Below are 11,837 nucleotides of genomic sequence, written 5' to 3' on the forward strand. Positions count from 1 at the left end.
ACAAGCTAAAACGGCTCTTACACGGAGTGGGCGTGGATAAGCTAATCACCTCACTTGCAGCCGAATAGTATGCAAATGAGGATGATTAGCGATCCAGGAAGCCCAGAACAGCCCGTGTAAGAGCCGTTTTAGCTGCAGAAATGTACTCAGTTGACAACTGAGTACGTTTCTGCAAAAACTGCAATGGAGCCATGTCAGCTCCAAATAAAGGGTGCATATGTGTCAGGCAGCATGCCAATGGCTAAATATGTGGCCATTGGCAAAGTAACCTGATGCAAATATATTAAAAATATAATTTTTTTTTTCGGCGATTGCCGATGTTTAAACCCAGCGCAGCCCCGAACAAATGGGCTGCACTGTATAAAACATAAAAACGAAGGTTTTAAACCTACAAATATAGGTTTTATGCAATACATGGAATGTCAATGCAGGGACCAGCAGACCAAAACCAACATGGCCACCGTGTAGTGGTTGCTAAGGGGGGAAGCTGAGTCTAAGACATGTAACTAAGCATTAGTAGGCAATCTGATGCAAATGAGTGTAAGGATACTGAATTCCACTGTCACATAGCAAATGAGCACAGTCTGAGTAGTGTAAGAGTTACAGAAGGGGGAGGAACAGAGTAGGAGATAGGTGACATCACAGGGGGGAATGGTAGAAAGAAATGCAGTTCATTGGAGGTCAGAGTTACATGACAGATGTCAGACAGATATCATGGAAAGAGGTGTGCCACTAACTAAGCATGAGAAAGTCAAGAAATGGAAGGTGTACACTGTTGCCTACACCAAAGTTTCTTGCTGGATGTGTATGTGCACGTGTGCGCACCATGAAGTGCGAGTAAGGCAGTGTGTGCGCGTGTAAGGCAGACTGAACATGTGGGAGCGTGTTGGGAGATGTTTAACACTGTTTGCACGGGCGTGCACGCGTTTTAATCTGAATAAGCAGATTCTGAACCGTGTAAGTATGTGTGCGCGTGTGTAAGCCACTGTGAGCGTGTTTCTGCTGGTTTACACACGGCTCCACCCTGAGGAAACAGAAAGGGAAAAGGAAGCAACAGATTTAGTAGGAAGCTAGCAGGGAATACTGCTGGAGCTAGCAGGTGAAAACAATTAGATGCAGGCAATTACACAGGCAGAATAGTAGCCCAGCCCAGCACTTAAAACTCTGCAAACAGCAGTGCAGGATGTTTCTCTCAAGAGACACTGCAAGACAGGAGTTAAGTTATCAGAAGTGAAAACTGAAAAAGCTGAACTCAGAGCAGAAATGTTAGGGGCTGCCATAGCTATCATAATGAGACATAGGCGACTTGCTGAGGGTGGTGACAATGCAGATGGTGCCAGACAACCCACAGTGAAGAGACGTGGAAGAGTGTACAGGCCCAGGGTCACCTACCACGGGTTACATGAGCTGGAGATAGTAGAGCGCTATAGAGTGGACAGAGACCTCCTGCAGCAAATAGTGGAGCTGTGCAGGCCACGCCTCACACACAGAACCAACAGAAGGGAACCCATCCCAGTGGAAACCAAGGTATGTGTTGGCCTAAGAATACTAGCAACAGGTACCTTCCAGAGACCAACTGGTTATATGATGGGGATATCACAGGCATCAGCCTCCAGGGTACTGCACCAGTTCCTGGATGCCATATCAGCACATGTCGGTGATCATGTATATTTCCCCAATGCCCGTGAGGTATTGGCCAGCAATATGCGTCTCTTCCAGCAAATAGCGGAATACCCTGAGGTAGTGGGTGCAATAGACTGCACGCACATACGCATCAAAGCACCAGCCGGTGAGCGGGGTAGGGCATACATCAACCGCAAGGGCTTCCCCTCCATCAACTGCCAGGTCATGTGTGATGCCCAGGGCATAATAATGAATGTGTGTGCTGGCTGTCCTGGGAGCTACCATGATTCCCACATCTGGCATTTGGCGAGCTGTACCAGACATTTGCCAATGGGGACATCCCGCATGGACACCTAGTGGGGGATGCAGGTTATGCACTGGAGCCGTGGCTGATGACACCCATCAGAAACGCACACACACCTGAACAGGAACGCCATAATGAGGCAGACGCACAAACACGTAATGTAATAGAGCGAGTGTTTGGGCTGCTCAAGTCACGGTTCCGGTGTCTGGACACATCTGGTGGAGCCTTGCAGTACACACCAACTACATGTACCCAAATTGTCATGGTATGTGCTATGCTACATAATATGATCTTGCAAAAACAGCTGCAGCAGGACCAGCATAGGGCCGGGCCAAACAGCCCCCCACCATTGCCAAAGCCATCACAGGCAGAGCGTGACTCGGAGGAGGAACAACCTGAGCCTGCCCCAGTAGGCAGAAGGAGGCGTGCCCAGTATGCCCTGGCCTTGGCAAAGAGGCAACGCATAGCACATACACTGTCTCAGTAGGAACCCTGCGAATGATACCCCTCTCTGACTCACTCATATAGTAACAGGGATGCCTAACATGACACAACCTGCTCTCAAACATGTACAGGGAAGTGTAATATGCGCATCCGACAGAGGCAGCCCTGCAGCACCAACTGAGGCATGAATGCTATGTGTTAAGTAATGTAACACCATGTACTATATGCACACCTGAGGACCCTGACTAACATCCTACCCTCACCTAGCATCATGCCACAACATGACAATGAGATGATCAAGTGCAATAATTGACTGAAGTATTGCAGTTAGTCAAAGGGGATCCAATGTGTGCCAGTCTGGGATGACATGCTGAGCATGACATGATGCACCACCTGCTAGGACTGGCGTGCACCTATCAGTGCAGGCCGTATGGATACTGGCAAAGGCTGTTGTTACCCACAGTGTGCCCTGAATAGGTAAGGCTCAAAACACAAACCTATCTCCATAGGTATCAGAAGGGATAAGAATAAGATAAGGGATAAGTCGAAACAGCAAGATGCATGCAGTCTAAACTCACCCAGTATGGAGAATGTTGATATCTGCGCTGTAACAGAAAACTGAGTCAAGGCTCACAACAGCACCCTAACACTACCAGGTTACACCTCATACTGTGCTGTACAGCCTCAAAACATGGAACAAGCTACAAAAGGAGGGTGACTAGCAAGAATTGTCAAGGATAACCACACCCCCATGTTGGTACAACAACAAAAAGCAGCATGGACTAGCCATGGTCAAGTAACAGTGGCTAAAACTGCCCCCCCCCAGTTTATAGCCTGCTACAGACTACTGTCCCAACACCAGGAACTGCACCTGGCCTATGCTGGAATACATGAATATATCAAGTCCTCCAAACCACATTATATTGGGTGACTGAAAATACCCAGACATAGACTGGGAGCATTATACTAGCTGCAACAGTGTAGGACAAAAGTTCATAGAATCCATAAACCAAAAGTCCCAGGAACAACGTACCACTCCCACAAGAGGGGTAAGCATACTGGATGTGATAATCAGCAACATGGGTACTGGATGGCAAGATGAGAAGTGTATTGCTCACTGGTTAAACCAGACCATAGAGTAATCACACTGGATATACAAATCCTGACCACAGTTCCTAGCCAGAAAACCACAGTGGAAAACATGTGTTAAGCAATATTTGCACTCCTCCAAACTGAGTGGAATCCATTAAAGGTCCTGTGCAGGTGCAAAATATGGGCCACACCTCAGAACCTGTAATACAGCCATTCCATGAACACTGCCAGGAATGCTTGGATTATGCAATCCTAAATTAAAACAAGACACAATGCCATACACACAGGAATCTGGCATGGTGGACACCAGCCATAACCAAACCATGCAAGAGAATGAAGAAGCTACTACATGATAGAGCAAACATAAACAATGAAGTAATCACTGATCAGTAGTATGGCAATAAAATCTGTCCACACATACAATCCACTAAGGCCAGCCACAACAAGTTGAATCTGTGAATCCTGAGGCAATGTTACACCTGCCCCAAGTACACAGACAACCCCCAACTCCACCCAAGAAATACAAATATATGTGAGAGATGCAACCATCTATCCAAACTGGAGGCTGAGCTCCCTCAACTCAGTACTCGCAAAACTAGTCAGGAGGAGAAGGTAACCACACACACCACAAACACAGTCCCACATAGACCTATCACAACTGCAAACCAAACACATAAACACAGAAAAACATTCCTAGAGGCACAAATTACAAACACAGCACACCAACAGAGGCCTCTAAAGCAGACACCCAATCAAACAACCTCCAAACATAGCACATGCAACACATAGTACACAAAGCTGGTGTGCCAAACAGTCACAGGCCAGAAGGAGAAACAACATGCCTGATACAGTTGTAATAGGTGACTCCATAGTCAGACACACTGCTGTCCCGCACACCAGACTGAACAAGGAAAAGGGTACAGTAAGCTGCCTGTAGGCTGCCACAATACGCCACATAACAGAAGTATGCAGGTCACTCCAAAGCAAGTAGAAATATGATGCAGTCATAGTCCATGCTGGTGTGAATGACCTGAGATGTACCTCCCTAGACTACATGAAAAGAGACATAGATGAGCTCTCTGATTATGTAGTCCAGGCCGGTATGACACTCACCATTTGCAGCATCCTACCCTTACCAAGAATAATGCCACAGTACAAACACGGAATGATCAGTCATAGCAAGTGGCACACTTACTGGTGTCATTCCAAGGGGATCCAATGTCTGTCTGCTTGGGATGTCATGCTTGACAAGCCACGCAGCTGTTCTTGGGATGGCTTGCACCTGTTACCCCTGGGCGTCTGGATATTGGATAAGGCCTTTGCCACCTCCATAGAGCCTTTTGTAGGCAAGGCTGAAAAGACTGACCCACCACCCTAGAAAACATAAGTGGAAAGAAACATAAGGGTAATGCTGACCAATGCCAGATGTGTAAACCCCAATATGCATGCTCCCAAGGCCATCCCCAGTATGGAGAACATCGATGTCTGTGCAGTGACAGAAACCTGCTGCAAGCCTCCTGACTGCACACCAGCACTACCAGGTTATACCACGTATCATGTGTCATGGCGCCAAAACCTGGAACAAAACATAAAAGGAGGGTGAGTATCCATATTCAGCACAGACACCCATACGTCCAGGTAACTGACAATGCACAAGGCATTGGAGTCCACCCATGTGCAACTAACTGTAGGCAAGACTGCTGTACAGTCTGTAGCATGCTACAGACCACACTCTCACACACAGGAACCCCACCCAGCCATCCTGAAGACACTGGACAGTATGAATGTCCCACCAAATACCAAACAAGGTACCACAAATTACCACATAGGTGGTAAACCATTATGTATGGAAGGAGTAACCAGGGACCTAGGGACACAAGTGGACAGTAACCTGTTATGTGACACCCACATTGCCAATGTGGCTAGGAAGACTGTCTACATTTGACACTGTATCAGGAAAGGATTCACATCTACGTCAACAGAGGTCATTGTGCCCCTATACTGTTCTCTAATCACACCCATAATCTAGTACAATGCCTCATATGGGATGTACCTTACCTGACACCTGCAGCAGTTAGAAAGACCTCAAAGGTACCTCACCAAGAGGATAAAGGGTCTCAAATATATGTCATATGCTGCCTGGCTGTAGACACCCCAGCTGAATGCAGTCACATACTGCCTACACAGAGGCATTGCATGCCTGTTGTAGAAGGCCATGCCCAACACAGGAGTAATGGACATGCTCCACCCCAGAAAACTCAAATCCATCGGAGCTGTGAGAGTGAGAGATGTCAACCTCAACAAATAATGAAATAGGATGTGCTGGTGGGACAGATACATAATCCAGAGGCTCCCCACACCCTGGACCAGAATCCCACTCCATGTTAGGCAGAGCCCCTCACTGACACTCTTCAACAGGAATCTTGCCAAGTGGATGGATGATTGTAGAGTTACACTGGGGGTCTTCACTGTGTCATGTCCAGACAGAGGCACAGCAAAGCAAATCATAAATGGCCGTAATATTCACATAGCAAGGGGTGGTAAAAGCCACACACACTCTGGCTAGGCTAACAAATGCCCTAGGGTGGATAGCCTAGTATGAACCTATGAACCTATGAAGATACAAATTGTACAGGACACTAAGGATAATCCCAAGGCTTTCACAACTGATGGTAGGAACCATGTTGGGAATTCACAGATATGCTCTGAATCACACAAATATCACAAACACACACACATATTGCCAACATACATCCTGACAGGTGCAGTGTAACCCCCCCCCCCCCCCCACCGAATGCATAATATCTATCCCAGCAGACTGCTGGCCCCCTGACATTGCAGATGCTGAGGTAACAGCCAACATCTACAAAGCAAAACACACAGCAGCAATGGTATGAGATGGTGTCCTGGGCTTAGTGCAACATGGACTCCAAGATGAATGGAATGCCAAACCACACTACTGCTCAATGTCAGCCTTACCACAGAATATGTACCCAAAGAGCAGTGTACAACAACAGTGGTCCTTCTCAACAAAGGTGTTGCTTGAATGGATACTGAAAACTACTACCCCAGAATCCTGAGAAGCTCAGTCTGCACAGCTATGGAAAGGTTCGGCATGTACCACAGACATAAAGATATTGGGGACCTACTGACACCGGACCCTACCCAGTGTGGCTTTCTTAAGTGCAGATCCTGCCCCTAAACATGTTTGACTCAATTGAAACAGTCATTAAGGTCATTGATGAGGGCAATGTGGTCCACACAGCGTAGCTGGACCTGGCAAAGGCTTCTATACAATACCCTACGTGTTCATTATAGATAAGCTCACCAGCTTAAATATAAACCCCTATGTCAGTAGAGGGGTTGCAAACCAGACCAAGGACAGAACAGACATGGTCAGACATGCTGCAGCCATGTCAGACTACAAACCAGATATAACTGGCATCCCACAAGGCTTGGTCCTGGGATCTCCCTCGTCTGGTATATATGTCCCATAGGTACAGGCAAACATGGAAGGACTGTGTCCGAACATGTTTGCAGAGGACTACAAACTGCTCACCACATATGATCCACCAGCTGACACAAGCATCCCACAAAAGGGCCACATAGAAACAGACAACTGGTGCCATAGCCATGTCAGCAAGCTAATTGCAGAAACGTGTATAGTCAACCCCCGTGGATATACAGTAAGTGCCCACCAGTTACCACATAGGTGTTAACCCATTACGTGTTAACATGTAATGAGAGACCTGGGGACACAAGGTGATAGATATCCTGCATTGGACAAACATGTGCTGTAGTGTTTACAGAAACATACCATATACCCACCTAATCATGAAGGTTGTCAGATCTAGATAAGGGGAGGTCATTGTGGCTCTGCAGTCATCCTTTATCAGCGGTACAATTGACTACAATAGCCCCTGTGGGATGTACCTCAGCAGACACCTCCATCAACAGTAAAGTCCCCAACAGTACCTCACCAGGAGTATCAAAGAGCTTGCACAGATGCCATGTGTTGCCTGTGTTGCTGGTATCAATAAACATGCTGCACCTTCTACAATCTGAATGGCAGTGAGCTATGCACATGAGAGACCTGAACCCCAGCACTGACTTACATAGGACAAGCTGTACTGCATGATCCATAACACAGAAGCCACCCCCACCCATGAACCCCCAGTACAGGCTACCCATAGAGTCACTTATCAATCTTCCTCAATAGGAATCTTGATGAGTGGATGGGAGATGGTAGCTTTATCCTGGGTATCACTGTCATGTCACAGGTAGACAGAGGCACAGTATACTAACCATGACATATGTCATGGCAAACTCCATTTACAATGTGTGTTGAAGGACAAACACACTCTCCAACTAGCATTAGACATGGACTAGGGCACATCGCTAGTGTTTGCAAATGTACACCTATGTTGTGGAATACACTACCAATGTTGGACAAGCCTGGTTTAAGTAGTTCATATCTGAACAGAATGCAACATGGTCAGATGTACACAACTGCCCCGTAACCAGGCTGTTGTGCTCACTATCGAAATGTAAAGCAGTGATAGCACTAAAGCCCAGGATACTGTCCACCACAGTCAAAGTACTACCAGTACACTATACAGTACTACAGTGTTAGGTCAGTGTGAAAGGATGTTGACAACTGTATGCAAAGTATCCCATGCAAACACTGCAGGCACAGTATAATCCTGTTGTGTTCACACACAAAGCAGTTGTACAGTAACTACACAACATGACACACAACCATAAACGGGTGATATTTGTTGAAGTTCACACTCATCCACAAAGGTGGTGGGCTGCAGAGTCCAACATATGGAATGCTCACACTGGGCATGCTCACACACTTTGATAAATGAGACATGTCAGACAACATGCCATGGGAAGGCTGAACTGGGCATGCTCACACACTTAGGCCAAATCTCAGTTTAGCAGTTGGACACACATATCTGGTATTTTTATGTGTTATTCCAGGAACCAACCACATTACAGCAGTCTGCCCAGTGCACACAGTTAAATGACTACAGAGACATACGTGATATAGTGGATCCCTCCCATATGCAAACATCTTCCACAGATGCACAAGTTGTTCATACAAACAGGGAATGCTATGGCAATAAAGATGTGCAAACAGTCTACCAGCAACAAATAATGTGCATTTGACAATTAAACATATGGGTGTAGAGGTCAACACTAGGCTGTTTGCCCTAGGGAATGACAGCTAAGCCAGAGTGTGCTTGGTGTCTGCCTCCCCACAGGATGCACATTCCCTTTTCTAAACACCGATGATGTCAGCACCCTATAAGTACAGCAGGAGAAAAGAAGCTTCCCAGTAATGCAAATAGCTCGCTCCGCTAATGCGTCTATCATAACATAGTTAAGTAGGGGTTTGAATCCTGCAAATGCTCAGTGTGTCTAAGTCTGTGGGAGAAAAATGTCCCTTTTGACAACTAGGAAAACACACTACAGGATGCACATTCCCCTTTCTAAACACCGATGATGTCAGCACTCTATAAGTATAGCAGGAGAAGAAAAACTTCCCACTAATGTGAATAGCGCGCTCTGCTAATGCGTCCATCACAAGTGTCATAACTTAGGTAGGGGTTTGAATCCTGCAAATGCTCAGTGTGTGTGCGAGTGGGGTTAGTGTGTGTGTGTGTAAATCTGTGGGAGAAAAATGTCCCTTTTGGCAACTAGGAAAACACACTACAGGATGCACATTCCCCTTTCTAAACACCGATGATGTCAGCACTCTATAAGTACAGCAGGAGAAGAAAAACCTCCCAGTAATGCGAATAGCACACTCCGCTAATGCGCCCGTCTCAAGTGTCATAGCATAGTTAGGTAGGAGTTTGAATCCTGTGAATGGCAAGTGTGTGTGTTTGTCTGAGGGGGATTAGTGTGTGTGAGGGAAATGTCCCTTTTGGCAACTAGGAGAACAGACTACAGGATGCACATTCCCCTTTCTAAACACTGATGATGTCAGCACTCTATAAGTATAGCAGGAGAAGAAAAACTTCCCAGTAATGCGAATAGCACGATCCGCTAATGCGTCTGTCTCAAGTATCATAACATAGCTAGGTAGGGGTTTGAATCCTGCAAATGGCAAGTGTGGGTTTTTGGCTGAGGGGGGTTAGTGTGTGTGAGGACAATGTCCCTTTTGGCAACTAGGTGAACAGACTACAGGATGCACCTTTCCCTTTCTAAACACTGATGATGTCAGCACCCTATAAGTACAGCAAGAGAAGAAAACCTCCCAGTAATGCGAATAGCACACTCTGCTAATGTGTCTGTCTCGAGTGTCATAAAATAGCCAAATAGGGGTTAGAATCCTGTAAATGGCAAGTGTGTCATTTTGGCTGAGGGGGGTTAGTGTGTGTGAGGACAAGGTCCCTTTTGGCAACTAGGTGAATAGACTACAGGATGCACATTTCCCTTTCTAAACACTGATGATGTCAGCACCCTATAAGTACAGCAAGAGAAGGAAAATCTCCCAGTAATGCGAATAGCGCGCTCCGCTAATGCGTCTGTCTCAAGTATCATAATATAGTTAGGTAGGGGTTTGAATCCTGCAAGTGTGTGTGTTTGTCTCAGGGGGGTTAGTGCGTGTGCAATTGTGTGTGAAGAAAATGTCCCTTTTGGCAACTAGGAGAACAGACTACAGGATGCACATTTCCCTTTCTAAACACTGATGATGTCAGCACCCTATAAGTACAGCAAGAGAAGAGAAACCTCCCAGTAATGCGAATAGCACACTCTGCTAATGTGTCAGTTTTGAGTATCATAACATAGTCAGATAGGGGTTTGAATCCTACAATTGATACATGTGTGTGTGTTTGGCTGAGGGGGGTTAGTGTGTGTGAGGACAATGTCCCTTTTGGCAACTAGGTGAACAGACTACAGGATGCACATTCCCCTTTCTAAACACTGTTCAGCTGAAGGCCATGGCTCTGGCACAAGTTGTCTGTTTCTATGATGCCCCTTTGGAAGATGCTTGTGTCGGCTGGAGAGTCGATTATGGTGGCCAGTTCGCAGTCATCTGCATATTTGGTCAGCCACAGTCCGTCCGTGTTGGCCTGTACCTCCAATAAATATATACCAAACAAGAGAGGTCCCAGGACTGAGCCTTGTGGGACACAACTCGTAACTGGTTTGGAGTCTGGCATGGCTCCAGCAATTCTAACCATGTGGGTTCTGTCCTTGAGCCACTGTGCAATCCATCTAGTGACATAGGGGCTTATATTTAAGCTGGTGAGCTTCTCTAGAATGCCCAAGTGGGGTATTGTTGTGAAGGCTTTTGCAAGGTCCAGATAGGCTGTGTGAACCACCTTCCCCTCGTCAATGGCCTTGGTGACTGTTTCAAAGAAATCAACCACGTTAAACCTGGTAGTGCTGGTGTGCTCTCAGTAGCCCTGAACCAGGCATCTGTTACTGCACAGATATCGATGTTCTCCATGCCAAGGAATGTTTTGGGTGCATGCATCTGGAGGTTTAGACTTCTGGCGTTGGGTAGCATTACTCTGAGTTTCTTATCCCTTGTGATACCTATGAAGGTGGGTTTGTCATTTGAGCCTTGCCTAACATAGGCACTATGGGGGTAGCAAGAGCCTTTGCCAATATCTGAAAGCCCAGGGGTGACAGGTGCAGGCCGTCCCTAGCGAAGCAGGTAGTTCAACAGAAGATGAATATGTGAAGGTGTAGTGCCTGTGATTAGTTAGCAGTAGCATATATGACTGCTCACGTGGACACATGCCAGGTAAGTCATATGCACTGTGTCACAGGCAATGTACATGTGAACAGGGCAAACAGTGACATCCTGTCAAGTGGGACATGGACATACATATAGTAAGCTATGCAGATGGCACTAGGAGTCCACAGAAGCTCTATAACTATGCATTGCAGGTGTGATCAGTATTCCAGGGTAATTGCAAGCAAACATGCATGCAAACAAAGCTACAGTAAACAGGGCTGCATGTAGTCCATTGTACAACAAACACGCTGTACCAGTTCCAGTAGGTAACACTGCAAATATGCAGGCACTATGCACATGTACATGGAAATACACGGGTCAGGTGGCTAGGGTCCAGTCTCAGTGCACACAAGTGTACAGACCATGTACTGTCAGGATGTACAATAACTGGATGGAAACCCATGTGCTCATACCTGCAGTAATACACATGTCAAATAACAGACACTGAGCCTTCACTCAGTGGTTCCATACTTAGTAGGATGTATGCTACCTGGCCTACCACCACAGTATCCCTGACATATATGGGGACTCTCCCTCCTGTGACAGTTAGTTATGTGTGTTGGGGCTGTCTAGCATGGTATGAGATGTGAGCATGCAGTGCTAGGGTGCTCC

This window comes from Protopterus annectens, chromosome 2.part0 (assembly GCF_019279795.1).
Source record: "Protopterus annectens isolate FY-2018-M chromosome 2.part0, PAN1.0, whole genome shotgun sequence".
NCBI classification, from domain to species: Eukaryota; Metazoa; Chordata; order Ceratodontiformes; family Protopteridae; genus Protopterus; species Protopterus annectens.